This window comes from Pristiophorus japonicus, chromosome 9, assembly GCF_044704955.1.
Source record: "Pristiophorus japonicus isolate sPriJap1 chromosome 9, sPriJap1.hap1, whole genome shotgun sequence".
NCBI classification, from domain to species: Eukaryota; Metazoa; Chordata; class Chondrichthyes; family Pristiophoridae; genus Pristiophorus; species Pristiophorus japonicus.
The window spans coordinates 183131561-183146462 of record NC_091985.1 but is presented as its reverse complement, the minus strand read 5'-3'; the positions used below and the strand labels follow the sequence as shown (position 1 = coordinate 183146462).

The window sequence follows — 14902 nt, the reverse complement described above, 5'->3', positions numbered from 1 at the left end:
GCTTTGGGAGAGGGCAGGGCGCTTTTGGAGCTGTGCCGGGCGTCGGTTGGTGGGACCAGATGTCAATCAGCTGCTTTCACCCAATGGCAGCGGCGGAACACGTCGACACGCAGAGCGCGCTCTGCGCATGTCTCGGATCCCCGGATGTTGACGGTTGGTGAAGGAACTGCAAAATGGTGGCAAGTGACCGGGGGGTGGGGGAGAGGGGTCTGAGGGGCGAGATGATATGTGTACCCTCCTCACCCCCTATCCCCCTCCCTCTCAGACAGTGTGTAACCCGGGGTTGGGCCCAGTGAGATCAGACAGTGTGTAACACGGGGATGGGCCCAGTGAGATCAGACAGTGTTTAACCCGGGAGTACAGTGAGATCAGACAGTGTGTAACACGGGGGACCAGTGAGTTCAGACAGTGTGTAACCCGGGGGTGGGCGCAGTGAGATCAGACACTGTGTAGCCCGGGGGTGGGCCCAGTGAGATCAGACAGTGTGTAACCAGGCGGTGGGTCCAGTGAGATCAGACAGTGTGTAACCTGGGGGGGTGGGCCCATTGAGATCAGACAGTGTGTAACCCGGGGGTCGGCCCAGTGAGATCAGACAGTGTGAAACCCAGGGGCCCAGTGAGATCAGACAGTGTGTAACCCGGGGGTGGGCCCAGTGAGATCAGACAGTGTGTAACCCGGGTGTGGGCCCAGTGAGATCAGACAGTGTGTAACCCAGGGGCCCAGTGAGATCAGACAGTGTGTAACCCAGGTTGGGCCCAGTGAGATCAGACAGTTTGTAACCCGGGGGTGGGCCCAGTGAGATCAGACAGTGTGTATCCGGGGGCCCATTGACATCAGACAGTGTGTAACCCAGGGGCCCAGTGAGATCAGACAGTGTGTAACCCGGGTGTGGGCCCAGGGAGATCAGACAGTGTGTACCCGGGGATGGTCCAGTGAGATCAGACAGTGTGTAAACCGGGGGTGGGTCCAGTGAGATCAGACAGTGTGTAACCCGGGGGCCCAGTGAGATCAGACGGTGTATAACCCGGGTGTGGGCCCAGTGAGATCAGACAGTGTGTAATCCAGCGGTGGGCCCAGTGAGATCAGACGTTGTGTAACCCGGGGGTCCAGTGAGATCAGACAGTGTGTAACCCGGGGGTCCAGTGAGATCAGACAGTGTGTATCCCGGGGTTCCAGTGAGATCAGACAGTGTGTAACCCGGAGGTCCAGTGAGATCAGACAGTGTGTAACCCGGGGGCTCGCCCAGTGAGATCAGACAGTGTGTAACCCGGGGGCCCAGTGAGATCAGAAGGAGTATAACCCGGGGGTGGGCCCAGTGAGATCAGAGAGTGTGTAACCCGGGGGTGGGCCCAGTGAGATCAGACAGTGTGTAACCCGGGGGTCCAGTGAGATCAGACAGTGTGTATCCCGGGGTCCAATGAGATCATACAGTGTGTAACCCGGGGGTCCAGTGAGATCACACTGTGTGTAACCCGGAGGCCCAGTGAGATCAGACTGTGTGTAACCCGGGGGCCCAGTGAGATCAGACAGTGTGTAACCCGGGGGCCCAGTGAGATCAGACAGTGTGTAACTGGGGGGCCCAGTGAGATCAGACAGTGTGTAACCCGAGGGTGGGCCCAGTGAGATCGGACAGTGTGTAACTGGGGGGCCCAGTGACATCAGACAGTGTGTAACCCGGGGGTGGGCCCAGTGAGATCGGACAGTGTGTAACTCGGGGGCCCAGTGAGGTCAGACTGTGTGTAAACCGGGGTTGGGCCCAGTGAGATCAGACAGTGTGTAGCCCGGGGGTGGGCCCAGTGAGATCAGACAATGTGTAGCCTGGGGGTGGGCCTAGTGAGATCAGACAGTGTGTCACCCGGGGGCCCAGTGAGATCAGACAGTGTGTAACCCGGGGGCCCAGTGAGACCAGACAGTGTGTAACCCGGGGGCCCAGTAAGATCAGACAGTGTGTAACCCGGGGGTGGGCCCAGTGAGATCAGACAGTATGTAATCTGGGGGTGGGCCCATTGAGATCAGACAGTGTGTAACCTTGGGGCCCAGTGGGATCAGACAGTGTGTAACCCGGGGGTGGGCCCAGTGAGATCAGACATTGTGTAACCCGGGGGTGGGTCCAGTGAGATCAGACAGTGTGTAACCCGGGGGTGGGCCCAGTGAGTTCAGGCATTGTGTAACCCGGGGTTGGGCCCAGTGAGATTAGACAGTGTGTAACACGGCGTTGGGCCCAGTGATGATCAGACAGTGTGTAACCCGGGGGCTCGCCCAGTGAGATCAGACAGTGTGTAACCCAGCGGCCCACTGAGATCAGACATTGTATAACCCGGGGGTGGGCCCAGTGAGATCAGACAGTGTGTAACCCGGGGGTGGGCCCAGTGAGATCAGACAGTGTGTAACCCGAGGGTCCAGTGAGATCAGACAGTGTGTATCCCGGGGGTCCAGTGAGATCAGACAGTGTGTAACCTGGGGGTGGGCCCAGTGAGATCAGACAGTGTGTAACCCGGGGGCCCTGTGAGATCAGACAGTGTGTAACCCAGGGGTGGGCCCAGTGAGATCAGACAGTGTGTAATCCGGGGGTGGGCCCAGTGAGATCTGACAGTGCGTAACCAGGCGGTGGGCCCAGTGAGATCAGACAGTATGTAACCTGGGGGGGTGGGCCCATTGAGATCAGACAGTGTGTAACCCGGGGGTTGGTCCAATGAGATCAGACAGTGTGTAACCCGGTGGTGAGCCCAGTGAGATCAGACAGTGTGTAACCCGGGGGTCGGCCCAGTGAGATCAGACAGTGTGTAACCCAGGGGCCCAGTGAGATCAGACAGTGTGTAACCCGGGGGTGGGCCCAGTGAGATCAGACAGTGTGTAACCCGGGTGTGGGCCCAGTGAGATCAGACAGTGTGTAACCCAGGGGCCCAGTGAGATCAGACAGTGGGTAACCCAGGTTGGGCCCAGTGAGATCAGACAGTTTGTAACCCGGGGGTGGGCCCAGTGAGATCAGACAGTGTGTATCCGGGGGCCCATTGACATCAGACAGTGTGTAACCCAGGGGCCCAGTGAGATCAGACAGTGTGTAACCCGGGTGTGGGCCCAGGGAGATCAGACAGTGTGTACCCGGGGATGGTCCAGTGAGATCAGACAGTGTGTAAACCGGGGGTGGGTCCAGTGAGATCAGACAGTGTGTAACCCGGGGGCCCAGTGAGATCAGACGGTGTATAACCCGGGTGTGGGCCCAGTGAGATCAGACAGTGTGTAATCCAGCGGTGGGCCCAGTGAGATCAGACGTTGTGTAACCCGGGGGTCCAGTGAGATCAGACAGTGTGTAACCCGGGGGTCCAGTGAGATCAGACAGTGTGTATCCCGGGGTTCCAGTGAGATCAGACAGTGTGTAACCCGGAGGTCCAGTGAGATCAGACAGTGTGTAACCCGGGGGCTCGCCCAGTGAGATCAGACAGTGTGTAACCCGGGGGCCCAGTGAGATCAGAAGGAGTATAACCCGGGGGTGGGCCCAGTGAGATCAGAGAGTGTGTAACCCGGGGGTGGGCCCAGTGAGATCAGACAGTGTGTAACCCGGGGGTCCAGTGAGATCAGACAGTGTGTATCCCGGGGTCCAATGAGATCATACAGTGTGTAACCCGGGGGTCCAGTGAGATCACACTGTGTGTAACCCGGAGGCCCAGTGAGATCAGACTGTGTGTAACCCGGGGGCCCAGTGAGATCAGACAGTGTGTAACCCGGGGGCCCAGTGAGATCAGACAGTGTGTAACTGGGGGGCCCAGTGAGATCAGACAGTGTGTAACCCGAGGGTGGGCCCAGTGAGATCGGACAGTGTGTAACTGGGGGGCCCAGTGACATCAGACAGTGTGTAACCCGGGGGTGGGCCCAGTGAGATCGGACAGTGTGTAACTCGGGGGCCCAGTGAGATCAGACAGTGTGTAACCCGGGGGCCCAGTGAGACCAGACAGTGTGTAACCCGGGGGCCCAGTAAGATCAGACAGTGTGTAACCCGGGGGTGGGCCCAGTGAGATCAGACAGTATGTAATCTGGGGGTGGGCCCATTGAGATCAGACAGTGTGTAACCTTGGGGCCCAGTGGGATCAGACAGTGTGTAACCCGGGGGTGGGCCCAGTGAGATCAGACATTGTGTAACCCGGGGGTGGGTCCAGTGAGATCAGACAGTGTGTAACCCGGGGGTGGGCCCAGTGAGTTCAGGCATTGTGTAACCCGGGGTTGGGCCCAGTGAGATTAGACAGTGTGTAACACGGCGTTGGGCCCAGTGATGATCAGACAGTGTGTAACCCGGGGGCTCGCCCAGTGAGATCAGACAGTGTGTAACCCAGCGGCCCACTGAGATCAGACATTGTATAACCCGGGGGTGGGCCCAGTGAGATCAGACAGTGTGTAACCCGGGGGTGGGCCCAGTGAGATCAGACAGTGTGTAACCCGAGGGTCCAGTGAGATCAGACAGTGTGTATCCCGGGGGTCCAGTGAGATCAGACAGTGTGTAACCTGGGGGTGGGCCCAGTGAGATCAGACAGTGTGTAACCCGGGGGCCCTGTGAGATCAGACAGTGTGTAACCCAGGGGTGGGCCCAGTGAGATCAGACAGTGTGTAATCCGGGGGTGGGCCCAGTGAGATCTGACAGTGCGTAACCAGGCGGTGGGCCCAGTGAGATCAGACAGTATGTAACCTGGGGGGGTGGGCCCATTGAGATCAGACAGTGTGTAACCCGGGGGTTGGTCCAATGAGATCAGACAGTGTGTAACCCGGTGGTGAGCCCAGTGAGATCAGACAGTGTGTAACCCGGGGGTCGGCCCAGTGAGATCAGACAGTGTGTAACCCAGGGGCCCAGTGAGATCAGACAGTGTGTAACCCGGGGGTGGGCCCAGTGAGATCAGACAGTGTGTAACCCGGGTGTGGGCCCAGTGAGATCAGACAGTGTGTAACCCAGGGGCCCAGTGAGATCAGACAGTGGGTAACCCAGGTTGGGCCCAGTGAGATCAGACAGTTTGTAACCCGGGGGTGGGCCCAGTGAGATCAGACAGTGTGTATCCGGGGGCCCATTGACATCAGACAGTGTGTAACCCAGGGGCCCAGTGAGATCAGACAGTGTGTAACCCGGGTGTGGGCCCAGGGAGATCAGACAGTGTGTAACCCGGGGGCCCAGTGAGATCAGACGGTGTATAACCCGGGTGTGGGCCCAGTGAGATCAGACAGTGTGTAATCCAGCGGTGGGCCCAGTGAGATCAGACGTTGTGTAACCCGGGGGTCCAGTGAGATCAGACAGTGTGTAACCCGGGGGTCCAGTGAGATCAGACAGTGTGTATCCCGGGGTTCCAGTGAGATCAGACAGTGTGTAACCCGGAGGTCCAGTGAGATCAGACAGTGTGTAACCCGGGGGCTCGCCCAGTGAGATCAGACAGTGTGTAACCCGGGGGCCCAGTGAGATCAGAAGGAGTATAACCCGGGGGTGGGCCCAGTGAGATCAGAGAGTGTGTAACCCGGGGGTGGGCCCAGTGAGATCAGACAGTGTGTAACCCGGGGGTCCAGTGAGATCAGACAGTGTGTATCCCGGGGTCCAATGAGATCATACAGTGTGTAACCCGGGGGTCCAGTGAGATCACACTGTGTGTAACCCGGAGGCCCAGTGAGATCAGACTGTGTGTAACCCGGGGGCCCAGTGAGATCAGACAGTGTGTAACCCGGGGGCCCAGTGAGATCAGACAGTGTGTAACTGGGGGGCCCAGTGAGATCAGACAGTGTGTAACCCGAGGGTGGGCCCAGTGAGATCGGACAGTGTGTAACTGGGGGGCCCAGTGACATCAGACAGTGTGTAACCCGGGGGTGGGCCCAGTGAGATCGGACAGTGTGTAACTCGGGGGCCCAGTGAGGTCAGACTGTGTGTAAACCGGGGTTGGGCCCAGTGAGATCAGACAGTGTGTAGCCCGGGGGTGGGCCCAGTGAGATCAGACAATGTGTAGCCTGGGGGTGGGCCTAGTGAGATCAGACAGTGTGTCACCCGGGGGCCCAGTGAGATCAGACAGTGTGTAACCCGGGGGCCCAGTGAGATCAGACAGTGTGTAACCCGGGGGCCCAGTAAGATCAGACAGTGTGTAACCCGGGGGTGGGCCCAGTGAGATCAGACAGTATGTAATCTGGGGGTGGGCCCATTGAGATCAGACAGTGTGTAACCTTGGGGCCCAGTGGGATCAGACAGTGTGTAACCCGGGGGTGGGCCCAGTGAGATCAGACATTGTGTAACCCGGGGGTGGGTCCAGTGAGATCAGACAGTGTGTAACCCGGGGGTGGGCCCAGTGAGTTCAGGCATTGTGTAACCCGGGGTTGGGCCCAGTGAGATTAGACAGTGTGTAACACGGCGTTGGGCCCAGTGATGATCAGACAGTGTGTAACCCGGGGGCTCGCCCAGTGAGATCAGACAGTGTGTAACCCAGCGGCCCACTGAGATCAGACATTGTATAACCCGGGGGTGGGCCCAGTGAGATCAGACAGTGTGTAACCCGGGGGTGGGCCCAGTGAGATCAGACAGTCTGTAACCCGAGGGTCCAGTGAGATCAGACAGTGTGTATCCCGGGGGTCCAGTGAGATCAGACAGTGTGTAACCTGGGGGTGGGCCCAGTGAGATCAGACAGTGTGTAACCCGGGGGGGGTGGGCCCATTGAGATCAGACAGTGTGTAACCCGGGGGTGGGCCCAATGAGATCAGACAGTGTGTAACCCGGTGGTGGGCCCAGTGAGATCAACAATGTGTCACCCGGGGGTGGGCTCAGTGAGATCAGACAGTGTGTAACCCGGGGGCCCAGTGATATCAGACAGTGTGTAACCCAGGGGCCCAGTGAGATCAGACAGTGTGTAACCCAGGGGCCCAGTGAGATCAGACAGTGTGTAACCCGGGGTTGGTACAGTGAGATCAGACAGTGTGTAATCCGGGGGTGGGCCCAGTGAGATCAGACAGTGTGTAACCCGGGGGTCCAGTGAGTTCAGACGGTGTATAACCCGGGTGTGGGCCCAGTAAGATCAGACAGTGTGTTACGCGGGGGTGGGCCCAGTGAGATCAGACAGTGTGTAACCCTGGGTTGGGCCCAATGAGATCAGACAGTGTGTAACCCGGTGTTGGGCCCAGTGAGATCAGACAGTGTGTAACCCGGGGTTGGGCCCAGTGAGATCAGACAGTGTGTAACCCGGGGGACCAGTGAGATCAGACAGTGTGTAACCCGGGGGCCCAGTGAGATCAGACAGTGTATAACCCAGGGGTGGGCCCAGTGAGATCAGACAGTGTGTAACCCAGGGTGGGCCCAGTGAGATCAGACAGTGTGTCACCCAGGGGTCCAGTGAGATCAGACAGTATGTCACCCGGGGGTGGACCCAGTGAGATCAGACAGTGTGTAACCCGGGGGTGGACCCAGTGAGATCAGACAGTGTGTAACCCGGGGGTGGGCCCAGTGAGATCAGACAGTGTGTAACCCGTGGGCTGGGACCAGTGAGATCAGACAGTGTGTCACCCGGGGGCCCAGTGAGATCAGACAGTGTGTAACCCGGGGGGGGGCCCAGTGGGACCAGACACTGTGTAACCCGGGGGCCCAGTGAGATCAGATAGTGTGTAACCCGGGGGCCCAGTGAGATCAGTTAGTGTGAAACCCAGGGTGGGCTCAGTGAGATCAGATAGTGTGTAACCCGGGGGTGGGCGTAGTGAGATCAGACAGTGTGTAACCCGGGGGTGGGTCCAGTGAGATCAGACAGTGTGTAACCCGGGGGCCCAGTTAGATCAGACAGTGTGTTACCCGGGGGTGGGCCCAGTGAGATCAGACTGTGTGTAACCCGGGGGTGGGTCCAGTGAGATCAGACAGTGTGTAACCCGGGGGTGGGTCCAGTGAAATCAGACAGTGTGTAACCCGGGGGTGGGCCCAGTGAGATCAGACAGTGTATAAACCGGGGGTGGGCCCAGTGAGATCAGACAGTGTGTAACCCGGGGGTCCAGTGAGATCAGACTGTGTGTAACTGCGGGACCCACTGAGATCAGACAGTGTGTAAACCGGGGGTGGGCCCAGTGACATCAGACAGTGTGTAGCCCGGGGGTGGGTCCAGTGAGATCAGACAGTGTGTCACCCAGGGGCCCAGTGAGATCAGACAGTGTGTCACCCGGGGGCCCAGTGAGATCAGACAGTGTGTAACCCGGGGGCCCTGTGAGATCAGACAGTGTGTAACCCGGCGGTGGGCCCAGTGAGATCAGACAGTGTGTAATCCGGGGGTGGGCCCAGTGAGATCTGACAGTGCGTAACCAGGGGGTGGGCCCAGTGAGATCAGATAGTGTGTAACCTGGGGGGGTGGGCCCATTGAGATCAGACAATGTGTAACCCGGGGGTTGGTCCAATGAGATCAGACAGTGTGTAACCCGGTGGTGAGCCCAGTGAGATCAGACAGTGTATAACCCGGGGTGGGCCCAGTGAGATCAGACAGTGTGTAACCCAGGGGCCCAGTGACATCAGACAGTGTGTAACCCGGGGGTGGGCCCAGTGAGATCAGACAGTGTGTAACCCGGGGGTGGGCCCAGTGAGATCAGACAGTGTGTAACCCAGGGGCCCAGTGAGATCAGACAGTGTATAACCCGGGGGTGGGCCCATTGAGATCAGACAGTGTGTAACCCGGGTGTGGGCCCAGTGAGATCAGACAGTGTGTAACCCAGGGGCCCAGTGAGATCAGACAGTGTGTAACCCGGGTTGGGCCCAGTGAGATCAGACAGTGTGTAACCCGGGGGTGGGCCCAGTGAGATCAGACAGTGTGCAATCCAGAGGCCCAGTGAGATCAGACAGTGTGTAACCCGGGGGTGGGCCCAGTGAGATCAGACAGTGTGTAACCCGGGGGTGGGCCCAGTGAGATCAGACAGTGTGTATCCGGGGACCCAGTGACATCAGACAGTGTGCAATCCAGAGGCCCAGTGAGATCAGACAGTGTGTAACCCGGGGATGGTCCAGTGAGATCAGACACTGTGTAACCCGGGGGTGGGCCCAGTAAGATCAGACAGTGTGTTACCCGGGGGTGGGCCCAGTGAGATCAGACAGTGTGTAACCCTGGGTTGGGCCCAATGAGATCAGACAGTGTGTAACCCGGTGTTGGGCCCAGTGAGATCAGACAGTGTGTAACCCGGGGTTGGGGCCAGTGAGATCAGACAGTGTGTAACCCGGGGGCCCAGTGAGATCAGATAGTGTGTAACCCGGGGGCCCAGTGAGATCAGACAGTGTGCAACCCGGGGGCCCAGTGAGATCAGACAGTGAGTAACCCGGGGGCCCAGTTCGATCAGATAGTGTGTAACCTGGGAGTGTGCCCAGTGGGATCAGTTAGTGTGAAACCCAGGGTGGGCTCAGTGAGATCAGATAGTGTGTAACCCGGGGGTGGGCGTAGTGAGATCAGACAGTGTGTAACGCGGAGGTGGGTCCAGTGAGATCAGACAGTGTGTAACCCGGGGGCCCAGTTAGATCAGACAGTGTGTAACCCGGGGGTGGGCCCAGTGAGATCAGACAGTGTGTAACCCGGGGGTGGGTCCAGTGAGATCAGACAATGTGTAACCCGGGGGTGGGTCCAGTGAGATCAGACAGTGTGTAACCCGGGGGTGGGCCCAGTTAGATCAGACAGTGTGTAACCCGGGGGCCCAGTTAGATTAGACAGTGTGTTACCCGGGGGTGGGCCCAGTGAGATCAGACAGTGTGTAACCCGGGGGTGGGTCCAGTGAGATCAGACAGTGTGTAACCCGGGGGTGGGCCCAGTGAGATCAGACAGAGTGTAACCCGGGGGCACAGTGAGATCAGACAGTGTGTAACCCGGGGAGAATTCCGATGATTTTCTGTAAGTCGACACATGCGGGACAGAGATCTGAGGAAAAGGATAAAATCAAACAGAAATACTGGACATGTTCTTTGCTGAAATGTTGGGAAAACACTTTACACTTCATTCCATTTCACAACATTAATATTCTTCTCATTTTCTGCCCTGTCATAATTAGCTCTCCCCCTGGTGAATGGCGGAGTGATTGAGAAAGTTCCACAGCTGGAAGGAAACAGGGATTGTGGACTGAGGAACAACAGCACATGAACCAGCGCAGGATTGTGAGAGCACCAACCAGTGAGCCCCTTCCGATTGAAAGTGCTTCAATAGATCGACTGGGGAGGAAGGTAAGAGAAAGTGCCATTTACTCAGATACACACCGGTCCTGTGGACAGTACACACAGGTTACAGAGTAATACAGGAAATGAGACTGGGAGAGTCTGACCACCGATTACAATTATCCAGCATGAGGCCATGTAATGGGATGTAAAGTGAGATCAGTTTCTGTCTCTAAACACAGTCACAGTGAATCTTGTGTGTGTTTTAGAGTAAAGGGCTTTGATCTAAGAGGTGACTCCAGTTTGAGGCAGAGCCCAGCAGATGGACCGGTCTCTGTACATTAGGTGCGGCTGCACACACACCAACACCATCAGATCGCAATGTTCAAATATTTCCCATCTGGTGAGAAAGCCAATGGAAAGATTGAAGCGGAAGCACAGAGACAATTCACTGATCACGATGCACAGACCCATCTGAAAGACCAGCATGGCTATCACCCATAGAATCAATTATTCATTCATCAACATTTAAAATTGTAAGAAAATATATTGATACCTACTTATATTGATAACTACTAATATTGAAGCATTGATCACTGGAGATATGTAGTATTCTAATATACTGAAACACAGATATGGAGAGTTGCAATTTATTGATTGGCGTCGTACTTGACTCCGAGATGAACTTCCGAGCCTATATTCCCGCAATCACCGAGTACGCTGACTTCCCCCTCCATAATATCGCCGGTCTCTACCTCATCTACTCAAACCCTCATCCACGCCTCTGATTGGCCTCACACCTCATACTCTCCGTAAACTTAAGCTTAAACTTAGGGGGCATAGTTTTAAGGTGGTTGGTGGAAGGTTTAGAGGGGATTTGAGGGGGGGACTTCTTTACACAGAGGGTTGTGGGGATCTCGAACTCACTGCCTGGAAGAGTGGTGGATACAGAAACCCTCACCACTTAAAGTGCAGGGTTATTGACCTTGAGCTGGTAATTGGGATTAGACTAGATCACTTGTGTAACCCGGTGGTGAGCCCTGTGAGATCAGACAGCATGTAATCTGGGGGTGGGCCCATTGAGATCAGACAGTGTGTAACCTTGGGGCCCAGTGGGATCAGACAGTGTGTAACCCGGGGGTGGGCCCAGTGAGATCAGACATTGTGTAACCCGGGGGTGGGTCCAGTGAGATCACACAGTGTGTAACCCGGGGGCCCAGTGAGATCAGACAGTGTGTAACCCGGGGGTGGGCCCAGTGAGTTCAGGCATTGTGTAACCCGGGGTTGGGCCCAGTGAGATTAGACAGTGTGTAACACGGCGGTGGGCCCAGTGATGATCAGACAGTGTGTAACCCGGGGGCTCGCCCAGTGAGATCAGACAGTGTGTAACCCAGCGGCCCACTGAGATCAGACATTGTATAACCCGGGGGTGGGCCCAGTGAGATCAGACAGTGTGTAACCCGGGGGTGGGCCCAGTGAGATCAGACAGTCTGTAACCCGAGGGTCCAGTGAGATCAGACAGTGTGTATCCCGGGGGTCCAGTGAGATCAGACAGTGTGTAACCTGGGGGTGGGCCCAGTGAGATCAGACAGTGTGTAACCCGGGGGGGGTGGGCCCATTGAGATCAGACAGTGTGTAAACCGGGGGTGGGCCCAATGAGATCAGACAGTGTGTAACCCGGTGGTGGGCCCAGTGAGATCAACAATGTGTAACCCGGGGGTGGGCCCAGTGCGATCAGACAGTGTGTCACCCGGGGGTGGGCTCAGTGAGATCAGACAGTGTGTAACCCGGGGGCCCAGTGAAATCAGACAGTGTGTAACCCAGGGGCCCAGTGAGATCAGACAGTGTGTAACCCGGGGTTGGTCCAGTGAGATCAGACAGTGTGTAATCCGGGGGTGGGCCCAGTGAGATCAGACAGTGTGTAACCCGGGGGTCCAGTGAGTTCAAACGGTGTATAACCCGGGTGTGGGCCCAGTGAGATCAGACAGTGTGTAACCCGGGGGTGGGCCCAGTGAGATCAGACAGTGTGTCACCGGGGGGTCCAGTGAGATCAGACAGTGTGTATCCCGATGTTCCAGTGAGATCAGACAGTGTGTAACTGGGGGGCCCAGTGAGATCAGACAGTGTGTAACCCGAGGATGGGCCCAGTGAGATCAGACAGTGTGTTACTCGGGGGCCCAGTGAGATAAGACAGTGTATAAACCGGGGGTGGGCCCAGTGAGATCAGACAGTGTGTAACCCGGGGGTCCAGTGAGATCAGACTGTGTGTAACTGCGGGGCCCAGTGAGATCAGACAGTGTGTAAACCGGGGGTGGGCCCAGTGAGATCAGACAGTGTGTAGCCCGGGGGTGGGTCCAGTGAGATCAGACAGTGTGTAATCCGGGGGTGGGCCCAGTGAGATCTGACAGTGCGTAACCAGGCGGTGGGCCCAGTGAGATCAGACAGTGTGTAACCTGGGGGGGTGGGCGCATTGAGATCAGACAGTGTGTCACCCGGGGGTTGGTCCAATGAGATCAGACAGTGTGTCACCCGGGGGCCCAGTGAGATCAGACAGTGTGTAACCCGGGGGCCCAGTGAGACCAGACAGTGTGTAACCCGGGGGTGGGCCCAGTGAGATCAGACAGTATGTAATCTGGGGGTGGGCCCATGGAGATCAGACAGTGTGTAACCTTGGGGCCCAGTGGGATCAGACAGTGTGTAACCCGGGGGTGGGCCCAGTGAGATCAGACATTGTGTAACCCGGGGGTGGGTCCAGTGAGATCACACAGTGTGTAACCCGGGGGCCCAGTGAGATCAGACAGTGTGTAACCCGGGGGTGGGTGCAGTGAGTTCAGGCATTGTGTAACCCGGGGTTGGGCCCAGTGAGATTAGACAGTGTGTAACACGGCGGTGGGCCCAGTGATGATCAGACAGTGTGTAACCCGGGGGCTCGCCCAGTGAGATCAGACAGTGTGTAACCCAGCGGCCCACTGAGATCAGACATTGTATAACCCGGTGGTGGGCCCAGTGAGATCAGACAGTGTGTAACCCGGGGGTGGGCCCAGTGAGATCAGACAGTCTGTAACCCGAGGGTCCAGTGAGATCAGACAGTGTGTATCCCGGGGGTCCAGTGAGATCAGACAGTGTGTAACCTGGGGGTGGGCCCAGTGAGATCAGACAGTGTGTAACCCGGGGGGGGTGGGCCCATTGAGATCAGACAGTGTGTAAACCGGGGGTGGGCCCAATGAGATCAGACAGTGTGTAACCCGGTGGTGGGCCCAGTGAGATCAACAATGTGTAACCCGGGAGTGGGCCCAGTGCGATCAGACAGTGTGTCACCCGGGGGTGGGCTCAGTGAGATCAGACAGTGTGTAACCCGGGGGTGGGCCCAATGAGATCAGACAGTGTGTAACCCGGTGGTGGGCCCAGTGAGATCAACAATGTGTAACCCGGGGGTGGGCCCAGTGCGATCAGACAGTGTGTCACCCGGGGGTGGGCTCAGTGAGATCAGACAGTGTGTCACCCGGGGGCCCAGTGAGATCAGACAGTGTGACCCGGGGGGGGGGGGCCCAGTGAGATCAGACAATGTGTAACCCGGGGTCCAATGAGATCAGACAGTGTGTCACCCGGGGGTCCAGTGAGATCAGACTGTGTGTAACCCGGAGGCCCAGTGAGATCAGACTGTGTGTAACCCGGGGGCCCAGTGAGATCAGACAGTGTGTAACCCGGGGGCCCAGTGAGATCAGACAGTGTGTAACTGGGGGGCCCAGTGAGATCAGACAGTGTGTAACCCGGGGGTGGGCCCAGTGTGATCAGACAGTGTGTAACCCGTGGGGTGGGACCAGTGAGATCAGACAGTGTGTCACCCGGGGGCCCAGTGAGATCAGACAGTGTGACCCGGGGGGGGGGGGGGCCCAGTGGGACCAGACACTGTGTAACCCGGGGGCACAGTGAGATCAGACAATGTGTAACCCGGGTGACCAGTGAGATCAGACAGTGTGTCACCCAGGGGCCCAGTGAGATCAGACAGTGTGTCACCCGGGGGCCCAGTGAGATCAGACAGTGTGTAAACCGGGGGCCCTGTGAGATCAGACAGTGTGTAACCCGGGGGTGGGCCCGGTGAGATCAGACAGTGTGTAATCCGGGGGTGGGCCCAGTGAGATCTGACAGTGCGTAACCAGGGGGTGGGCCCAGTGAGATCAGACAGTGTGTAACCTGGGGGGGTGGGCCCATTGAGATCAGACAGTGTGTAACCCAGGGGCCCAGTGACATCAGACAGTGTGTAACCCGGGGGTGGGCCCAGTGAGATCAGACAGTGTGTAACCCGGGGGTGGGCCCAGTGAGATCAGACAGTGTGTAACCCAGGGGCCCAGTGAGATCAGACAGTGTATAACCCGGGGTTGGGCCCAGTGAGATCAGACAGTGTGTAACCCAGGGGCCCAGTGAGATCAGACAGTGTGTAACCCGGGGGTGGGCCCAGTGAGATCAGACAGTGTGTAACCCGGGTTGGGCCCAGTGAGATCAGACAGTGTGTAACCCAGGGGCCCAGTGAGATCAGACAGTGTATAACCCGGGGGTGGGCCCAGTGAGATCAGACAGTGTGTAACCCGGGTGTGGGCCCAGTGAGATCAGACAGTGTGTAACCCAGGGGCCCAGTGAGATCAGACAGTGTGTAACCCGGGTTGGGCCCAGTGAGATCAGACAGTGTGTAACCCGGGGGTGGGCCCAGTGAGATCAGACAGTGTGCAATCCAGAGGCCCAGTGAGATCAGACAGTGTGTAACCCGGGGGTGGGCCCAGTGAGATCAGACAGTGTGTAACC

At 57.7% G+C, this 14902-nt stretch overlaps 1 protein-coding gene across 2 annotated transcripts in view; it reads left to right on the top strand.

Moving 5' to 3' along the window:
- Positions 1-152: 152 nt before the first annotated feature.
- The window catches only part of LOC139273368 (zinc finger protein 229-like), a 154466-nt gene continuing 139716 nt past the window's right edge, over positions 153-14902 (top strand). The window contains exons 1-2 of one of the 2 annotated variants that reach the window (XM_070890192.1): positions 153-179; positions 10003-10171. The gene's annotated coding sequence lies outside the window, so the exon portion shown is untranslated. Of the gene's footprint in view, positions 180-9820; positions 9846-10002; positions 10172-14902 lie in introns of those variants that run through there. The other variant, XM_070890194.1, reaches the window with a different exon arrangement.